The sequence below is a fragment of the Gorilla gorilla genome, chromosome 11 (genome assembly GCF_029281585.2).
Source record: "Gorilla gorilla gorilla isolate KB3781 chromosome 11, NHGRI_mGorGor1-v2.1_pri, whole genome shotgun sequence".
NCBI lineage: Eukaryota > Metazoa > Chordata > Mammalia > Primates > Hominidae > Gorilla > Gorilla gorilla.
Genome location: NC_073235.2, coordinates 40679855 through 40701845, shown reverse-complemented (window position 1 = coordinate 40701845; position 21991 = coordinate 40679855). Strand labels below are relative to the sequence as shown.

The 21991-nt window shown below is 35.7% G+C and overlaps 1 long non-coding RNA gene across 1 annotated transcript in view; it reads left to right on the top strand.

Moving 5' to 3' along the window:
* LOC129532063 (uncharacterized) overlaps positions 1 to 21991 on the top strand; it is a 431493-nt gene that overhangs the window by 333219 nt on the left and 76283 nt on the right. Inside the window, exons 6-7 of the long non-coding RNA XR_010129563.1 lie at positions 15442 to 15543; positions 16680 to 16880. This is a non-coding gene — a long non-coding RNA (uncharacterized lncRNA). The remainder of the gene's footprint in view (positions 1 to 15441; positions 15544 to 16679; positions 16881 to 21991) is intronic.

The following is a 21991-nucleotide window of genomic DNA, read 5'->3' as shown; positions in this document are numbered from 1 at the left end:
CAATCACATTGTCTACAAAGAGGGATAGTTTGACTTTTTCTTTTCCTACTTGGTTGCCTTTTATTTCTGTATCTTGCCTGATTGCTCTGGCTAGGATTTTTAGTACTATGTTGAATAGGAGTCGTGAGAGAGGACATGCTTATCTTATTCCAGATCTCAAGGGGAATACTTCCAATTTTTCATCATTCAGTATGGTCTTGGCTGTGGGTTTTTCATAAATGGCTCTTATTATTTTAGGGTGTGTTCCTTCAATGTCTACATTCTTCAGGGTTTTTATCGTGAAGGGATATTTGATTTTATCAAAAGTTTTTTCCACATCTATTGAGATAATCATGTGTTTTTGTTTTTAATTGTATGTGGTGAATTACATTTATTGATTTTTGTATGTTTAATCAACCTCACATCCTGGGAAGAAATCCTAATTAATCATGGTGAATTAACTTTTTGATGTGCTACTTGATTCTGTTTACTAATATTTTGTTGAGAATTTTTGTATCTGTTCATCAGGGATATTGGCTTGGCTTATAGTTTTCTTTTTGTTGTTTTTGTGTCTTTGTCAGGTTTTGGTATCAGGATAATGCTGGCTTTGTAGAATGAGTTAGGGAGGAGTGCCCATCTTTAATTTCTTAGACTAGTTTCAGTAGAACTGGGATCAGATCTTTTTATATCTGGTAGAACTTGACTGTGAATCTATCTGGCCTGTGGCTTTGTTTGATTGGTAGGTTTTTGAATTATTGATTCAATTTTGGAACTTGATATTCATCTGTCTAGAATTTTGATTTCTTCCCGATTCAATTTTGGGAGGCTGTATGTTTCCTGGAATTTGTCAATTTCATCTAGATTTTCTAGTTTGTGTCCATAGAAGTGTTCACAATAGTTCTTGAGAATCTTTTTAGTTCTGAGGGATTAGTTGTAATGTCACCTTTGTTATTTCTGATTGTGCTTATTTGGACCTTCTTTTATTCTTTGCTAACCTAGCTAGCAGTCCCTCAACTTTGTTTATTTTTTTCAACCTTTGGTTTCATTAATTCTTTGTATAGATTTTGGGGTCTCACTTTCATTTGGTGCTGCTCTGGTTTTAGTTATTTCTTTTCTTCTGCTAGCTTTGGGGTCAGTTTGTTCTTGATTTTCTAGTTCCTCTAGTAGTGATGTTAGATCATGAATTTGGGATCTTTCCAACTTTTTGAGGTAGGTACAGTTTTGCTGTATCTTAGAAATTTTGGTATATTGCGTTTCTGTTTTCACTTATTTAAAATAATTTATTGATTTATGCCTTAATTTCACTGTTTACCCAAAAGTCATTCAGGAGCAAGTTGATTAATTTCAATGTAATTGTGTGATTTTGAGTGATCATCTTGGTATTGATTTCTATTGTTATTCCACTGTGGTCCAAGAGTATAGTTGGTATCATTTAGATTTTTTTTGAATTTATTGAGACTTGCTTTATGGTTGAGCATGTAGTCGATTTTGAAGTATGTTCCAAGAGATGAGAAAAATGCATATTCTGTGCTTAATGGGTGGAGTATTCTATAGATGTCTGTTAATTCCAATGGGTCAAATATGTAATTTAAGTCCATAATTTCTTTGTCAGTTTTCTGCCTCAATTATCTGTTTAATGCAATCAGTGGGGTCGTGTAGTTCCCCACTATTATTGTGTGTGTGGCCATCTAAGTCTTTTTGTAGATGTAGAAGTACTTGTCTTATGAATTTGGGAGCTCCCATGGTAGGTGTGCATATATTTAGGATAGCTAGGTCTTCTTGTTAAATTGAACCCTTTATCATTATGTGATACCCTTCCTTGTCCTTTTTTACTGTGGTTGGTTTAAAATCTGTTTTTATCTGATATAAGAATAGCGACCCTTGCTTTTTTTGTTTTTCATATGTGTGGTAGATCTTTCTCCAATTCTTACATAGAGCTCATGGGTGTCATTACATGTGAGGTGAGTCTCTTGAAGAAAGCAGATGGATGGGTCTTCTTAAAAATTCACCTTATCACTCTATGCCTCTTAAGTATGGTATTTAGATCATTTGAGGGAATAATTTAGAGATTAATATTGATATGTGAGGTTGTCAGCTTGTTGTTTTCTAGTCCCTGCTATGTGGTTGCTTTATGGGGTCTGTGGGCTATGTAATTAAGTGTGTTTTTGTGGAAGTAGGTATTGTTCTTTCATTTTCACGTTCAAAACTCCCTGAAGGATCTCTTGTAATTCTGGTGTAGTTGTAACAAATTACCTTAGCACTTGCTTGTCTGAAAAAGACTTTTTCTTCTTCACTTATGAAGCTTAGTTTGGCAGGATATAAGATATAAAATTCTTGGTTGGAATTTCTTTTCTTTAAGAATGCTTAAAATAGGTCCTCAATCTCTTCTGGCTTTTGAGGTTTCTGCTGAGAAGTCAGCTGTTAGCCTGAAAGGATTCCCTTTGTATGTAATTTGACTTTTTTCTTCAGCTGCCTTTAAGATTATTTTCTCTAGTGTTCGCCTTGGACAGTATGATGACTATATACCTTGGTTATGCTCATTTTGTAGGGTATCTCACAGGTGTTCTCTGGATTTCTTATATCTAGATGTCTATCCATCTAGCAAGATTGGGGAAATGTTCTTGAATTTCCCTCAAATATATTTTTTAGGTTGTTTACTTTTTCTCTTTCTCTCTCAGGAATACTAATAATTTGTAGATTTGGTTGCTTCACAAAATCTCATATTTCTTGAAGATTTTATTTATTTTTAAATTTATTTTTCTTTATTTTTGTTTGACTGGGTTAGTTTGAGAGATCAGTCTGCAAGGTCTGAGATTCTCTTTTTTGGTTGATCCATTCTGTTGATAAAGCTTTCAACTGTATTTTGAAAAAATTTAAGTGTGTTTTTCAATCCCAGAAGCTCTGATTGATTTATTTTTAAGATGTTTATTTCTTCTTTCATTTTCTGGATTGTTTTAGAAGTTTGTGTGTGTTGATTTTCAACTGTTTCTTGGATTTCATTGAATTTCCTTGCAATCCTTGCTTTGAATTCTATATCTGTCATTTCTGGTTATCTGTCATTTTGGTTAGGTACCATTGCTGAAGAGCTAGTGTACTCCTTTGGTGGTGTCACTACATTTAGATTTTTCATGGTACCAGAAGTCCTTTGCTGGTTCCCTCTCATCTGGAGATGCAGGCACTTCTAATATTTGTAATTATGTTCATGCAAGTAGGGTTTTTTCCCCTTGTCTTTCTTTTCCTAAAATATTATTATGATTTTTTTCTTTCCCTTTCTTTTTCCACCCCTTCCCAAGGGGTGTGACTGTAGAAAATGCTGGATGGCGTCTTTTGGGTTTGCTTCTAAAGCTGTATGCAGTTCTGTCAGCATGTTTTTTCACTGGGCTGTACAGTCTGACCTACAAGCCAGTCCATGGGACTTATGGGTAAGAATGGGCTGTGGCCAATGTGGCTGGGTATCTACTGGCCTTGTTTACTGGAAGAAGCTCTCTGCTGCTCAGGCAATAGGTCGACTCCTGGAGTACACAGTGGGCTGAGCACCCTCTTCAGCCCTTGGGGGCTGTGGAGAAAGATAGGCTGGGCTTGATCAGACAGGTTGGCCTATAGGTCCCCTGATGGCAGGAACAAGTGCCAGTCCCAGTGGAGAATACAGTGAGTGGCCACCAAGCACACAGACATGTACCTAGGTGTGGAACTGCAAAACCTTCTCAGCCTCAAGTTCTCTTCATGGGCAGGGGGTACAGCCTGAACTCCTAATCCAGGGGACTGAGTGCTGCAGTACCTGAAGATCTGCATGAGCATGAAATGTAGAGGGCACCCCCTGCACCAGGATCTCTGTACAGGATGGTTGGAGCAGCTCAGGCTTCTAATCTAAGTAAGGGGTGCTCTGAATGCCTAGAGATTTACCTGTCTCTCCATAGACTGGAGACGGCCTCCCTACACGAGGATCTCTGTACAGGAAGGATGTGGTGACTCAGATTACTAGTCCACATGAATCGGTGCTCCAAATGCCTGCCGATTTGCCTGTGTGTAGAGTGGAGATGGCTCCACTGCACCACGATTTATATCCAGGAAGGGTGGGGTGGCTCAGGCTGCTGTTCCAGGCAAGCGTATGCTCCAAATGCCTAGATTTCTGACAGAGAGTGGAGTGGAGAGGGCTCTGGTGCACTATGACCTCAGGGTAGTCAGCTTCAGCACCCAGCAATGACACGGACAGGCAGGTTTCAGGTCACCAAGCTGGCCCTGGTTGCAAGTCTCACTGCCCAGAAGAAACTGCAGCCGTAGCAGCTCTCCTCCCACTCCGGGCTAATGACTGGGGACAGCACAGTTCCAATTCCTACTGCTGAGGTGCTTTCCACAGTTCTGGTTGCAGCAGCCCCTACCCAAATCCAGAGCAGGAGCTCTAATCTTTGGCCCAAGACTAAAATGCCAGCATGACCACAATGCTGGGTTACCAAAAAATGGTTGATTTTGTATGAGCTCAAATTAAAAAGCCTGTAGCTTTTCCCAGTGTCTCTCCTCTAAGCCTCTTCTCTCCCCAAGTTAGCTCCAGGGCTTAGGGGAAACAAAGTGCTCTCCCTAAGCCTGGGTTGTTCAGATCCCCAGTGGAAAGGTAAGTCACAGAGGAGGGCTCTCTGCTTTTCTCAGTACTGAGGCTTTACTCACCTTTAGCAGCTAGATGTCATCACGGAAGCTGTTTGCCCATATCCTGCTCCCCAGGGTCTCCTTCACAATTTTGGTGGATTCCCGTTTTCCGTCTTGAATTAAAGCTCACAGAGTTGATCTTTATTTTATCTATTATCTTTCTATTTCCAAGTGCCTGAGACATGCTAAAAGCCAGGTGGAAAAAAGGTGTTTTTGAGATTTACAAAAGTTCAGTGATATTTTGTATACGACTTCTATTCTTTAATGCAACAATTTTGAGATTCATGCATCTTGTGTATTTCGGTATTTATTTTATTTATTCATTGCTGAATAGTATTTCATTACATGAATATAGCATGCTTTGTTTACTAATTCTCCTGCAGATGAACATTTGGGTTGTTTTTAATTTGCAGCTACTATGAATTAACCTTCAATGAACATTTTTACACAAGTCTTTTTGTGGACATGTTTAATTTCTCTTGGGCAAATACCCAGGAGGGGGATTGCTGGGTGATAGGGTAAATGCAGGTTTAACTTTATTAACAAAACTGCCAAACATTTTCCCAAAGTAGTTGTACCATTTTAAACTCTCATCAATAATGTGCAAAACGTAGTGGCTTTCCATTCTTGACAGTAAGTGGTGTTATAAATCATTAACAGTAGCCATTGAGGTGGATATGAAGTGGTATCTCATTATGCATATTTTTATTTAAATTTATGTTCTCTAGATGATTAATAATAAAAACCATTTTATGTCCTTCTTGACCATGCGTGTATCTTCTTCTGTGAGGTATCTCAATATTTTGCCTATTTTTAAATTGAGGATTTAACTTTTAATAATTGATTTATATCTAGATACAATATTGTTGTCATATATATGTAAAATACATATTTTTTATCGATTTATGTCTTGCACTTTCATTTTCTTAGTGATGTCTTTTGGTGACATAAGTTTTCATTTTGATGAAGTCTAATTATTCTTTATTGTTGTTTTTGCATCCTAAGTAATCTTTTTCTCTCCTATTATGCTTTAAGATATTCTTCCGTGGATCCTAGATTCCTGAAAGTTTGTTTTAATACTCTAATTTTGTTCTTTTTAAAGACTGTTTTGTTTGTCCTTTACAAAGATTGGTAGATCATTTGCTTTTTAATGTAAATTTTAGAATCATATAGTCAATTTATTAAAAAAATACTTTTGGGGCTTTTAATTAGAATTGCATTAAATTCATAGATTGATTTGAAAAAAATAAGACATTTTAACAATATTGAATTTTCTAGTGCATAAACATGGTGTATCTCTCCATTTCATTAGAATTAAAATGAAATTAAAATTTCATTTTAATTTCTGTCAACAATGAATTGAAATACTTAGTTTAGAAATCTTACACATCTTTTATTAAAATGATTTCAAGTTTTTTTGTTTTTTTAAGCAACTAGTTTTTATTTTTTTCCAATTGCTTGCTAATATTAGAAATACAATTATTTTATAAGTAAATATACAAAACATAAAAAATACAATGACTTTTGTATATTAACCCTCATACACTACTATAATGCTAAATTCATTTATTGGTTCTAGCAATTTTTTCTGTAGATGCAAAAAGGCATCTATGTATACAATGCTGTTGTCCATAAATTAAGCTCACCTCCCATCTTCCACTTAATTATTATACCATTTACTTCTTTTTCTTGCCTTATGGCACTAGCTAGAACTTCTAATGGAATGTGGTATACAAGTGCAGAGAGTGTAGATCCTTGCATTGTTCACAGTCTTGGCAGGTAAGTATTCAGTTTCACAAATGAGTATTATGTTAGTTGTAGGTTTTTCATAATTGCATTTTATCAGATGGAGAAAGTTAAATTATGTTCGTATTTGGCTAAGAGCTTTATAATAATTGGGTATTGGATTTTGTCAAATTCTTTTTACTGTATCTATTGACATAAAAATGTGTCTTTTGTTAATACTGTAAATCACATTGAGTCATTTTTGAAAGTTTAACCAAACTAAGATTTCTGAAAAGAATTTTACTTGTCTCTAATATACTATATATTGCTATATTTAATTTGTCAATTAATTATTTTATTAAGAATTTTGAATTGCTGTTTGTGTACTTTTAATGTTAATATTGGACTTTAGCATAAGTGTTGGGCTGGCTTCACAAAATCTGTTGGGAAGTATTCTTCTCTATTTTCTGATATATTTTGTGCAAAATTGGTTTTATTTATTTTATTTTTTATTTTTTTTGAGACAGAATCTCACTCTGTCTCCCAGGCTGGTCGGCAGTGGCACGATGTTGGCTCACTGCAACCTCCGCTTCCTAGGCTCAAGCAATCCTCCAGCCTCAGCCTCCTGAGTAGCTGGGACCACAGGCATGAGCCACCATGCCGGGCTAACTTTTTTATTTTTTGTGGACTCAAGGTTTTGCCATTTTGGTAAGGCTGTTTTCAAACTCCTGAGCTCAAAGCGATCCACATGCGTCAACCTCCCTAAGTGCTGGGATTATAGGCATGAGCCATGGCACCCAGCCTAAGACTGGTTTTATATGTTCTTTAAATAGGATAGAATTCACCAATAAAACTATCTGTGCTTGCTTTTCTTTGTGGAAAATTTCTATTTTAAAACTGAATTATTTTTGACAATTTATATTTTACTAAACTTTAAAAAAGACACTTTTGCTTTGTTATTTGTATTTATTATTTTCTTGTTTTTAATTTTATTGTTTTCTGCTTTTATCTTTATTTTTTCTTTTTACAATTTAGTTTTTAATTTATTTTTTTATAGGCTTATAAGGTTGAAAATTAAATCATTGATTTCAAATCATTTTTTTCTTTTAACATAATCATATAAAGCTACACATTTTCCTTTAAGTACTATTTTAACTACATCTAGTAGATATTGACATACTTTATTTTTCTTAACATTTGGTTTAAAATTCTTATTTTTCTGTGATTCTTCTTTGACCCATGAATTACTTAAGAGTGTTGTTTAATCTCCAAATATTTGAGGATTTTTTATGTCTATTTTTTATAATTGACTTCTACTTTAATTCAGCTGTAGTCAGAGCTCTATATAATTTCAGTCCTTTAAAAGGCATTGAGACTTGGTTTATGGCCCAGTATATTGTCTTTCTTAATGACTGTTCCACGCGTACATGAAAAGAAGGTCTATTCTGTAGTTGTTAGATGCATTATTCTATAAATGTCAATTAGGTCAAGTTGGTTGATCAAGTTGTTCAACTCTTCTGTATTCCTATTTCAATTAATACTGAAAGAAAGGTACTGACATCTCCAACTACAATGATAAATATGTCTATTTTTATCATTAGTTTTGTCAGTTTTTGTTTAATGCATTTTGGAACTCTATTGTTAGGTATCTACATATCTATAATTGTTATACATTCTTGATTACTTATTCCTTCTCACATTATGAAATATTTTCTTATTTCTGCTTTTATTTCTAGTTTTTCCACATTTCATTTCAGTAGTAAGGTATTTCTAGTCTTAATGTCTACTTCATCTTATATCGATGCATTCCTACTAGCTTTATTACATTTACTTGCTATTTGCATGGTGTGTCTTTTTTCCCCATCCTTTTACTTTCCTCTTATCTGTATCTTTATGTTTAAAATGATATCCTGTAGATAGAAAATATTTACATTTTGTTTTTTTTTACCCAGTCTGAGAATATCTGCTCTATAATTGGGGTACTCAGTCCATATACATTCAAAACAATTTTTGTATAGCTGTGTTTATGTCTGTCATTTTGGTATTTGTATTCTCTTTTTCATATCTGGTTTTGTTTCTCTATTCTTCCGTTTCTGACTTATACTGTGCTTAATGAATATTCTGGTGTTCTATTTTCATTTCTTTATTGTTTTTTAAGCTTTTGTTCATTATGTATCATAATATATTATAGTCTGCTTACCCTTAGTACTTTACATAAAATGAAATTAATAGAAGAAATAAAAATGTAGTCTTTTATATTATGGAGGTTTTACCTTTTCCTGTGCTTTTTTTTTTTTTTTCTGTAGAACTGTATTTCTCTCTGTTGTTAGGCTGGGCTGTTTCAGTTTTGCCCTTAGTGCTACGGTGGTTAGGTTTTTAGAGTCTTGCTTTGTGCATGCACGTGTCAGCCCTTCATTGAGAACGGCACTGAATGTCCGCACGACTTTTACACTCCTCTTCCCTCACCTCCCCAAGCTTCCTTTCTCTGACGAAATGCCCTACAAATTCCAGATTCCTTAGTATTGCTCTCCTATCTCTGAATAGGAGATTGAGAGTTAGGAGGATAGACTTGGCTTCTGTCTTCTTGATTGTGGCAGAAAGCATGAATGAATGTGGGACAAACCTCATATGTTTGCTTTCTCTCAAGAATCACAGTCCTGCTCTGCTTGCTACTTAATAGATACCTAAAAATAAATACCTAAAAAATATAGAAGACTACATTTTATTTTACTTATTTATTGCCTTTTGTATTTTGTTTAATTGTATGGTAACTCACAGTAAGAGAGTGAGTCTAGTACCATATATTTATTCCATCATGGTGGAAAACTGAATTCCTTGTACTTTACTATTTTAAGATAAACAAGGTAGATTAAAACTTATCCATAAAATAAGATCACATTTATATTTCTAAAATTTCAGTGTGGATTTTGAGTGTCAGAGAATTAGATACAGTTATAAACAGCATTATGCTTTGAATAAGCACAGACACACCTTTGACACTGTGCCCTAAAAATGAGTGCTATCTGTCCTGGTTATGAAGAGGAGATTGAAAGCTGTTTCTAAAAAGGAGTCGGGGTATTGCTATGATGTTGTTCTTTCCAACACATTAGAACTTTTCATGCAAGTTCAAATCCTAAGTTGCTATAGGAGTGTTAGAGATGAGCTGATCTGTCTTCTAATTTTGTTGCCCACTTATCACAGTTCTAATATTTTCTTTGCAGTTGCTTATTTGAGTTCTATGGATCTTTTCAGGGATTAAGTATGCTACCACAATAAATGCAAATTGAGTGACAAATTTGCATTTTCAGTTTCTAATTAGAAAGACTAGCATATCAGAAAGACTAGCCTCTGTGCGAACAATAAAGTAGGTACCTCAAAGTCTGAGTATCAAGATTGTTTTGTATGTAGTTGGTCTTTGCAGTCCTCATACTGCAGCATAAACCTCCTCTGCTCCCAGCTTTCCTGTATTTTTCAGCTTCATGGAACATCATTCCTGTTTATTCTTGGGTCCATTTTCTAAGAGTTGATTTCAGTGCCATTTCCTTATTTCATGGAAAGGGATGTGTTCAGGGTGACACTGGATAGTTTGTTCATTCATCTAATGTTATCATAAGATGGATATCTCCCAGTGTTTTATTTAAATGTTAGATAAATGCAGTGAACACAAAGTCAAGGTCTTGTTCTTTTGGAACTCATAGTCTAGCAGAATCACACTAACCCAGAAACCATACCACCATGAATTTGCATCAAGGTAAAAGTCTAACGAGGAGTACTTAGTAGAGAAATGTCTTCAGTGGGGAATCTGCATCAGGTTTATAACTTACTTTCCTCTCTCCCTAAGGTGTGTGTTTCATCAGTGAACCAATATTGGAGGTAAATACCTCACAGTATGTGGGCAGGGTGAAGGTCCTCCTCAGGTGTTTTTATTCGAATTAACCACTTTAATAAACACATTCAGGAGAGCATCTGGCCTGACATAAGCCTAAGTTACTCTCTGATCACACAGCTCATGTTTTGAAATACTCTGAAGCATGTTATATACATGTCCACTTTGGTGACATGTCCACTTTGATATATACAAAGTGAATACTTTTACCTAAGGGGTTCACTCCCTTCACTTTCTGTTTGAATTCAGTAATTTGGAATGTAGCAAAACTGAAAACCTTTTCATGCATGTTGTATCTTTACCCTGTTGATTAGAAATTCATCTATGCATAAAAATCCTAGTTATTTGAGGTATGTGTGAATATTAATGCAAACATAACCTCATACTACTTCAAGACAGACAGATGACAGTATTTAATTTTTCCACTATTTTCAGGAATGAAATACTTTACATGAGCGAAATTTGCAAAATAACATATTTATCAAAGACTCAAAATATGTAACTATTTTGATGGAAATCTATTAAAGTTACACTTTTAATAAACAGTACCATGAATCTAATGTCATAGTTCATTATGAGAATTAAAAAAAAATTTGCATATACAAGACCACATGTCTGTCAGACTATTCAGTTAGTGTTTCTGTTGCCTTCCTATCATCTGTAACTATGTCAGGGTCCAGAAACTCCGTCTCATACCATACTTGTTAATAATCTCTCTGGATTAGTTTGGCAAATAATATTAGTTTTCTAATGAAAAAGGTAACTAAGATTATTGAATAAGTAATTTTGATTTTATATTCAAAGAATAGGATAATAAGCACATAAGGGCTTTGTGGCCTTTTTTCATTGCAGAGCATGACATTTAAAACAATTTTTCTTAGTAAAGCATGTTTGTGTTTTGATTATTTGCTACAATACTGACCTCTAGACATATATATTTATGTGTATGTATTATGTATAATATGTGCATATTATGATATATAAAGAGGTTATAATTATATGACCATTGTTGCTTCTAAGTGAAAGATAAAACTAAACAAAGTTTCATTTCTGAAGAAAAACATTACTTTTTTATAAATAGTAGTAAGAATGTCAAAAGAATTAAAGAAATGTAGAACAGATGTTAGTATACTTATGCTAAGATTGGCATCCTTACTCTGTCATTTTTAGAAATCCGTCTCGAACTGCATATTAGATGTTAGAGAATAGTCACAGTTTCAGCAAAGAAACTGTGTAATAATTTTTCTCATTTACATACTCAGTGAAGCTAGCAGATAGATTACAGTAATTAGTAGGAATCCAAATCTTATAGCACATTACAGTTGTTAATGGGTCATTTTAATTTTTACACCTAACCACATGGGACTTATTTTAGAAACATTAAAAATGTCCCTAGCCCAAGCTAAGAAAACCATAGAGTAATCAATGGACTATTCTCTCCTATAATGGTAGTGATCTAACAATAAAATAGACTGTAGAGGCAGAGCTCATAGTGAAAGCATTTGGTCAGTGTGAGTCACCGGGAGAACTCTACACAGGAACGAAAGTATCAGGTGGAACCCTGAAGAATGCTGTATAGCCGTGTATGTGCCTTCACTAACCAGACGAGAAGGTGACAAGTGAGTCTTTTGTTCAGTATAGCTTTTGGCATTAAGAGATGTTCATGTTTTTGTCAGTTCCTCTGGATCCCTCTTGCTGGTTTTGTGTGTCCATACAGCAGCCTCTACGTGTTAGCTGTTACAGCTTACTCCAGCAACACTTACTCCAGCAACATTCCTCAGAGGACTTGGACTTGGACTCTTAGTGCCACTTTCCTGGAAGCATCTTAGAATTTACGTAGCATCTGGGGAGGTCTGTAGCTATTGGCTGACAGAAGACAGGGTACAAAAATCTGATTCCTTGCCCTGGCAGGAAGGAGGAGGGGGAAGCCCTCTGTAGTCTTTAATCTCTAGAGCTCCCCATGAGATCAGGCTGAGGTTAGGGTAGCACTTCTCCTGATCCAACATTTCCCACTGCCTTACCTGTTTCTACTGGCACCATTCTTCTAATAAATCATTTGTGTACAAATCCTTGTCTAAGCATCCGCTTCTGGGAAACTTGGCCTAACATAGAGGCCTAACATATCTACCCTCTCATTGCCTTCCATTCAAGGATCCTCAAAATAATTTTTAACACCGTGCAGAGTGTTGTTAAAGCAAACTAAATATGGCCTTAGAAAGACTCCGTACTTCTATATTTGAGTCCTTGTGGATCAATGGTAACCTAATTTAGGAATATGCATCTGTAACAATCGCTGAGTCTTGGCCAATCCCAGAAGTCATACTTCAATCACTCATACACTGCTGAATGCTCAAACTGTGTTCAAATAAGGCAAATACCAACCTGTAACCAATCCTGCTGTTTCTGTAACTCACTTCCGATTTCTGTACGTCATTTTCCTTTTTTTTGTCTATAAGTTTGTTTTGACGAGGAGGCATGCCTGGAGTCTCTCTGATTCTACTCTAATTCTGATTCACGAATCATTTTTTTGTTATTGTTTGTTTTTTCTTGCTCAATTAAACTCGGCTAAACTTAATTTGTCTGAAGTTTTAACAGTGCTATTTGTGAAATAAATAACAAAAATCATAATCTTGGGGAGTGATAAAAGCCTTTAATTCTGACTGTCTTTATTGACCATAGAGAGATCTGAGGATTGTTGTCAGAACTAAAAGACAGGTGGAAGAGAAAACAAGGGCAGGGTAGGTTAATAAGGTGGAAAAAAAATCAAAATCATGATTCAATAAACATTTATTGAATATTATCAATATTTTAGGCTTTTTTCTAGGCATAAGAAATATGTTTCTTGCCCATGGAGGTTAGATTTTAGTTGGAAGAGAAATGAGAAAACAATCAAACAAAAGAAGTTACGTATTTGAAGTAGTAGATGGCTGTCTTACTCTGAGCTGTTATAACAAAATAGCATAGACTTGGTATTACAAACAACAGAAATTTATTATTTCGGTTCTGGAGCTGGGAAGTCTAAGATTTGGTGTCTGGAGAGGGCCCGATTTCTGGTTCATAGACGGTGCCTTCTTGCTGTGTCCTCACATGGTAGAAAAGGGTACTAGCTCTATGTGGTCTCTTTCACAGGGTCACTAATCCCATTCCTGAGGGCTCCACACTCATGGCCTCATCACTTCCCAAAAGTTCATGCCTCCAAATACTATCACCTTGGAGGTTAGGATTTCAACATATAAATTTTGGGGGGATACAAACATTCAGACTATAGCAATGGCTTTAGTGATGGTCTCAGGTTCAATGAAGTCCTTCTTGAATAAAATGTTAATTCTCCCCTTTGCATTCATGACAGCTAATGAGGGAAGGAGAAACCTGACCATGGTGGGAGCCTGTTTCCTCCAGTGCTGCCTGTTGCTGTGTCTCCCAGGCACATATTACATGACCTGACCCTCAGTGAATGCAACATAAATCCTGCCTATCCTTGACTTCATTGATTAGGTATTGGAGATTCAACTCAACCACAATATAGATAAACCAACCCTCATTCTGAATTCTTACTTGTTACACACCCATTGAGACACCACTTCTACAGAAACCACAGACAGCTGTCTGCTTTTTCTCCTCTCCCCACTTATGAAACTTGATCTCGATCACCCATCACTTTGTATATTCTCTTTCATAGAGGTATTTATGTATTGTGTTGTCTCTAAAAATATTAGTACTGTATATAAGAAATAGCCAGAAAGGGTGGATTTTTTTCTTAGATCAGTAGCTTTTTTTTCCACTCCCAGCTTCATAGCATATGCTCTGATTTCACATGATGTCAGTTTGCCAGCCAAAGGAGCTCCTCCACTGACATTCTGTAGAAGCCTGCTTCTCAGGGTGATTGCATCAGTAGCTGATCATTTAATAATAATAACAGTAATAATAGAATATTAAATTGGGCTCATAAGAAGTCGCAAACTTACTTTAAGCAATTCTAAATATTAGGCATATAAATGCACATTCTTATGGCAATTATTTGACAAAGGACTTGTCTTTGACTCTGGGTCCATGATTATAATTCTGTTTCTCATATAAACCACATCCATAATGAGTTGTCCAAATTTTCTGTTTTACTTCTTTACAATGAAACAAACAAACAAAATCTTAAAAATTTTGCAAAGCAATCCAGGTCGAGAAATCTTTTACTTTTTGTGAATTACTTTTACCCTTCTTTATTCCAATGCAATTTTTTTTCTGACTAATAGTTACTGAGTCTTTGCAAAACATTTGATTTATTTTTATAGGCACAATGAACCCCTTTTTTAAACTTTCATATTTGCATACTATTTTATTTTATTCTTTTAAAATAATATATTACCTAATTAAATTACTTAATTACAATAACAATTTCAAATAGAACAAAAGGTTTTGGAACAAATAACTAAATAAATGGGAAAATACTTTTGTGATCATTCTAGGGATTAACTAAGGAGTTAAGTGTTCCATGGGAATCTTTTTGTTTTACAGAGGAAGTTGAATGGGTTAGTTATTTTGGAAAACTGCTTATATAGAGATAAGAAAAATTCCACAAGATATGCTCCTGTCCTTTGAAGATAATGAAATAGATTGCACTAGAAATGGGTTTGTAGAAAGAGGTGGGGCAGAACTAGTAGGTGAAATACTCTTTTGGAAAAAGGGAATAAATACTGCGAGTACTCCGACGAAAAGACTCAGAACACCAAAGCTGGGCCACATTTTCTGATCCCAAGCTCCAGATCACACATAAAATATGAACCGAATTCTATTGTTCCCCAATAAAGTTCACGAACATACTGCCTCCATGAAAGACCTGTCATTTATATTTTGAGATTAAAGTGCTGGAAGGTTCACCCCAAATTATATCTCGGAATTTTACAATTACTGAGCTGTGCATTGTCTTCATTGTCTTTCTTCTTAGGCTTTTTTATTAAGTTTGAATCTCCTTATCATTGCAGCACATAAAATTTCTAAGTACCTGTCCTGAAAGAATATATCAGATTTCCTCTATGAAAGGGCTAAAACAGTGTAAGAACACTGAGTGACTCTGTGTGAGTGATGGGGGTGGATAATAGGAAAGGAGTTATAGAAAAGAGCTTAGAAAAGAAAAGATAGACGGCCTGAAGCATAGTCTTATCTCTTTCACAATTTTTCTAGGTGCTAATTCCCCCACTATTTATTTTATATTACAGACAATGAACTACTGGATAGAGACTGATGCCTTTAAGATAGTCCTACTTTCAATCTTCTATCATGGAGAATATCCAATCAAATGAGAAGTGGAACAAGTCAAAGTAAGCTTTTCTAAAAACAATGTTGTCTGTGATTTTGGTGAAAAGATACATTTCTCCGTTAAAATTGTATTTACTTTTAAAAAATGTCAATATGGTTTGTGCCCCATTTATAACCCAACATACCTGGATGATTCATCATTGCCACCAGACATAAAAATTGCAACTTTTTTTATTTTCATCAAATTACTGTTTTGCCATGTAAAGAAGAGTCATTTTGTAAAATTCTAAACTTTTACAAAGGTAAGAAATGGTGAAATAATAACAACATTTGTCTTCTGTCAAAAATATTGACATGATATTACCATAGCAAAATTGGTTTGTGTTCTGAAGTATGTCTCAAAGATAAATCAGACTTTAGATTTTTTTAAACAATCTAAATTGTTCTTTTGATATTAATGTCTATAAAAACATCAGGACATATAAGTGCAGAAAAGAGATTCTATAAAGTAGACATAAAATTTGGGTAAGATCCTTGAAATTCCCTGAACACTCATTTGACATATTTGACATTGACTGAAGTCATTTTCAAAGTATAATGTGACATATTTCATATTTCATTAGTGTCTAAATTGTAGACTTCTTAGACCAAAAAAAGCCCTTTGTAAATGGCTAAGAAATGTCTGTTTACTATCTTTGCAAGATTCTATTCAGAGAACTGGGCAAAGAAAGGGTGTACTATGTGAATGAAAAAATAAAAATTTATATAGCAAATTCATGTAGTGGAGAAGAGCCCAGAATGATTAAAACATTGGCAGCAAATGCTCTTAGCAGTGAAAGTGAACTACGGTCTACTAGTCAACAATTTCTGAAGTTGGAGGTCTATTTCACCTCTTGCTTCTTATCCATGCCCATTAACCTCGTGCCAGAATCAAACACCTAGTGCCATCTGTCTAATCAGACTGATAAAGCCACAGGAAATGGAAATGCAGACAAGGCTGCCTTTCATACTTTTTAAAAAGTCTTTATTTTGATGTTGTTAAGGAGGAAAAAAAATGAACCTTAAACAAAATGTGATTTAATTTAATTGGCTTTAAAATAGTAAATTGAGAAATAATAATAATTCAACTCATTTGCTTTCAAACTGATAAGAAAATTCAAATTCACCTCATGCTTATTAAGCACCTTCAATATTCAAGATATGTTCCAGGCAAAATGAAGGAACAAGGATGACTGGTGGAGAGTAAGCAGTCTGCGTGGTGTGCTGGCTGGCTGAGGTGGTCTTGTGGATCTGGGACACTGGAAGAACTGCTGTCCTGGGAGGAAAGTCTGGCAAAGCAAGCCTGGATCAGTGGAAGGGCTTGAGCAGCAGGCTGAGCAGTATGGGCTTTGGACTACAGGTAAGGAAAACCCTTCAGAGGTTTCTAACAAGGGAGATGAGCCCATTGGGATATTCAACTTGATGCAACCCTTATAGGAATAAGTAAGCACAAAACTCTTCATTCCATTCCACTTTGGTGAGTTGAGGAAGGGCAAGGTAAGGGGGAAGAAGAAAGAAGAAGGACATACAGGCGTAAGAGTGAACACTAGAGAAGCAGGAAAGGGGAGAAACATATTCTGAGCAAGGAATCAAAGCCAGACTAGGATTGAATAGGAGGGTTTTGTTTTGTTTTCAAGAGACAGAGTCTCGATCTGTCACCTTGGCTGGAGTACAGTACTACAATCCTAGCTCACTGCAGCCTTGAACTCCTGGGAGCAAGTGACACTCCTGCCACAGCCTCCTGAGCAGTTGTGATTACAGACATGTGCCACCATGCTTGGATACTTTTTAATAAATTTTTTTTGGAGAGATGGGGGTCTCACTGTGTTGCCCAGTCTAGTCTCAAATTCCTGGCCTCAAGCAATCCTCCCACCTCAGCCTCCCAAAGTGCTGGAATTACAGGCATAAGCCACGCACCCAGCCTACATGAGAAAGTTAAGTAAATGTTTAGTTGAGAATTAGATGGCGAACATAATCTGCTGCTCCTTTGAGCTGGGAGCAACTCACCCACCATTTCCTAAACTAGAAGTTAAACTGGTGGCCGGCAGTCAACAAGGCCCTAAAAGTTGGATTTACTTCATTTATTTAATTTTCTGTTTTTAAACTCAACTGTTTTTAATTTTTTGTCTCTTTTTATTTATACATCTTTAACATATTTTAAATTTGAGTGCCTTTAGGAGGCTATGCCATTCTGCAATTCAACACTCCCTATTTACTTACATCCATGTTTATATGCCAGCCTGGCTTCTGTAGGCATTTGAGTTTGTAGTTCCAACTAGCAGATAAAGACTTGTTTGCTGAAGATAAATACAAGATATTTGTATCTCTGTACACTTTAAAATTAAGAATATTAAAACACATATGTTTAGAAATTTGGAAAGATATATTGTATACTTCTCTCCCCCAATATTTACAAAGAGAGCAGTGGGTATTTGTAAGAAATGTATCAGATGCTCTCAAAGTGATTTTCATGCTTTATCAGCAGCCATTAAAAGAGCGTCTGCCACAAATATTTAGCCTCTCTGATGTTTTTACACAGTCATTTTTACCACTTTGGGCAGAAATCAGTTGGTCAAATCTCAATTTTCTCGTTTTCCTCTCCTCTTGCTTCAGGAAAACTAGTAGATTTACTTTCCCCTTGTTTCTTACTTTTTGAGAAATGATAGTAGCCAATTAAAAATTATTGAGTAGTATGTTATAGTATATTCTGGTTTTTGGCATGGTTGCTTATCCACAAAAAATAGCTCTGATATTGGCCAACATAGTTAACTATATTGTCAAGCACACTGGTTTCCCACTTATTTTCATTCAGATCTGTGCCCAAAAAATATCTACAATTGTTTTCTTTTGAGTGGTAAGGGCATATAACTCCTCTGCCACTCTCACCAGGAAGAATGCATATATTTATCTGTGTGAGATTAAGGTAGAAAAAGACATATGTAATTATGATGGGTCTGCATTTGACTAATGAGTAGGATATTTGAAACATCGAAGGTCTTAAGATGTTATTAAATTGTGCACTTAGGGTGGGTAAATTTTATTGTATGTATATAACACTTTAATTAAAAACATTTTTAAAGTGTAAGATCTAAGGCCACTAGATAAATGTGGCAGAGGATACATGCATTTATATTTGCCTCCACTTCAAATCCTACCACAATAAGTGTAAAGAAAAGAAAAAGTTATAAATCTGTAGCAGTCAAGTGACCAGAAGTGGAGAAAACAATTAATTAAGAAGAAATGCTAATAAAATTTATAATGACTGAAAGTGAAGAGAAGAACCTAAATCTTACATGCCTGCAGAGATGGATACCAATATGTAGTCAACCACAGGGCCTCAGAAAATGGCAATGACAGATGGTCTCAGAAATTGTTTCGAGTACTCCAAAATGAGCGACTGAAGTATGGAGCTGAAAATGGAGTGATCAAGAGTCAGACCAAAGAAGGGTCAGCCTGTCTTTGAAGATTTGTGAGAATGACAACTCAGACTTGGTTCAAGATTCTTTTTTTTCCATTGGTACTAGCAAATCATTCCCAAGCTAATTCCAAAACAGAGATACAAGGGAGTACCCAGCTGTCAGGGTCTCTGCATCTCTCCCACACAAGTACATTGGAATTGTCGGAAAACAGCTTCATGTGCAAGAAATTCACAAAGCAGAAGATCCCTATTATCCTATTATCATGCAGAGATCTGTCCTAGGGTCCTAGGAAGAAACTCTTGCCAAGATACTCTTTTGAGTTCAGTAAACACCTACAACAGACCTAGAGATGGCTCACCTCAGGGTGAAAGGCCACACAGGGGACATTTGGGCCTTCAGGATCCTAGTTCTACTCCCAGATAGCCCAGTGACCACCTCTTCCAAGAGACTAGGGATTGACTCTTTGCATACATTGAATAAATCAGCCTTTGGATTTGGGAACACCGGACACAATGGAAAACAGAGAATAGAGCTAGATTTAAAACAGGGGACCTAAGCAAAAATATGCATGCAAAATGTCAAGATCTCATCCTCTTTTTCAGAGGACCAGCAGCCAGGCCTATAAACTGAGGGCAGAGACTAAAAGATCCTTCTTTGTACAGTGTCAGAGAAAATGTTAACTGACACTAAAATTTAGAATTTTACCAATGAAATAGTTGCGTTCACATATCGACTCCCTACGTGGAAGCTCACCCATCCACAAGTCGCTGCTAAGCACACACAGTGTACACTTGGCTTGTAGGTGCTTCATTATTTAATGTAGACATTTAGTCTAGGATCAGCAGACATTTAGGAGAGACTCTAGGATCAAAGGTAGAGCTGAAAGTCAATAAATGCTAAGAGAAAACTTAGAGAAAACAGAGACAATGCAGAGAAGAAAAAAATATGTATGGCTACATTTATGGATAGATATGTTAAGTTGAATCATATGAAACTACCATTTTTGTAGATCAAATGATGAAATAGCAGCAATTTCACAAGGTCATTAATGACCTAATATACTGCCAATAGAAGTTCCAAAAGAGAGGAAAAAGAAAAAGGGCAGAGTTTTTTTGTTTTGTTTTGTTTTCAGGGGAGTTTGAGTGTGGGGAGTGGGCAGAGCAATTATCAAAGAAATAATATCAGATAATTTTATAGACAGAAAAAAATAATTCTGTTGATTAAAGGGATTCTCAAAAAGATGAGTCTAGCAATGTAAATCACTGCAAAATTTTGGAACATGAAGGATAAGGAATAGATGCTAAAAATATTCTAGATGGAAAAAATTGGTCACACACAAAATAAAGAATATGAAGTGGTGTTGATCATCTCACTAACATTGGAAATTAGGAAACAATAAACAATATTCTTACAATGTTGAGCAAAAATAATTTTCAACCACCAATTTCTCCCCCAGCCAAACTGGATGAAAGAATTTTCAGATGTGTACTATATACATATGTGTGTATATATGCATACACACATACACACACACACACACACACGTATGTATGTATTTCTTTTTACCCTCTTCTTCATGCACTAGGTCAAGAATATACTGGGGGTTGTGTCTCACCAAAATAAAACCAAAGAGAAAGACATGAGATAGTGGGTCCTGACACAGGAGGGCAATGAAGGAAATTCTCAGAACAAGAGCAATGGGAATGCAGCTATGCAGTTGCCCAGGAGAGCAAGCATTCAGTGTGGACAGGGGAGTCAAAGCTCCAAGAAGGGTGCACTCATTAATGAAATCGAAATGACTGATTATCCTGTACATTCTACAATTTGCAAAACGGTATTGAGGGGCTGACGGATGGTCAAAAGTAATTATAGGTCAATATAAGAGTAACAATAGGGAGAAAAGTAAGGCAACTTATTAAGAAAAGTTTTATCAGAAAGTAAAATTAGTATTTCCCACTGTTTGGCTCAGCAATAAACAATACTGCTTTGTAAAAATAATATACATACTGAATATTGATATAAGTCCAAAATGTGAAATACAATTGAACTTTGTTGGGGAGAGAAAACAATGAACAAGGATAATTGTGCAAGAGAGTTAAAGCCTTAGCTACCAAGTAAGAAGCCAAAATATAATATCAAACAACTGCTCATAGCAGCTTACTTTTTTTTCTTTTTCTTTTTTTTTTTTGATATGGAGTCTTGCTCTGTTACCCAGGCTGGAGTGCAGTGGCCCGACAATAGCTCACTACAGCCTCAAAATCCCAGGCTCAAGTGATCCTCCCACTTCAGCCTCTTGAGTAGCTACCATAGGTGCATGCCACCATGACCAGCTATTTTTCCTTTTTAAATTTTTTGTAGAGACAGGCTCTTGCTTTCTTGCCCAGGCTGTTCTCAAATTCCTGGCCTCAAGCCATCTTCCTGTCTTGGTTTCCCAGTGTGTCAGGATTAGAGGTGTGAGCCACTGCACCTGGCCCTAGCTTACTTTTTAATAGCTAAATGCCCATCAACAAATAGTTGAATGGATAAATTAAATAGTGATATATCCTTATAATGGAATAATAGTCAAAAATCAATAAACTGTTGATTTATGCTCAACCTGAATGGATATCAAAATATTATACTGAATGAAAAAATATTGAACAAACTTACATACAATATGATTCAATTTATAGAAATCTCTAGGAAGAATAAACTAACGTTTAGTGATAGAAAGTAGACCAATGGTTACATGGGTCTGGGAATAAGGGAGGTATGGAGGAAAGACTGGGTTTCAAAGAGGCATGAAAAAGCCTTTGGGGATGATGGGAATGTTCATTATCTTCACTGAGGTGATTATTTTATGGGTATATGTATGTGTGTATATATATATGTCAAAATGTATTAAATTATAAACTTTAAATATGTGTGGCTTATCATGTATTTAATTATACCTTAATAAAGCTGCAAAAATAGGCCAGGTGTGGTGGCTCATGCCTGGAATCCCAGCATTGTGGGAGGCCAAGGCAGGTGGATCACTTGAGGCCAGGAGTTGGACTAGCCTGGCAAACATGGC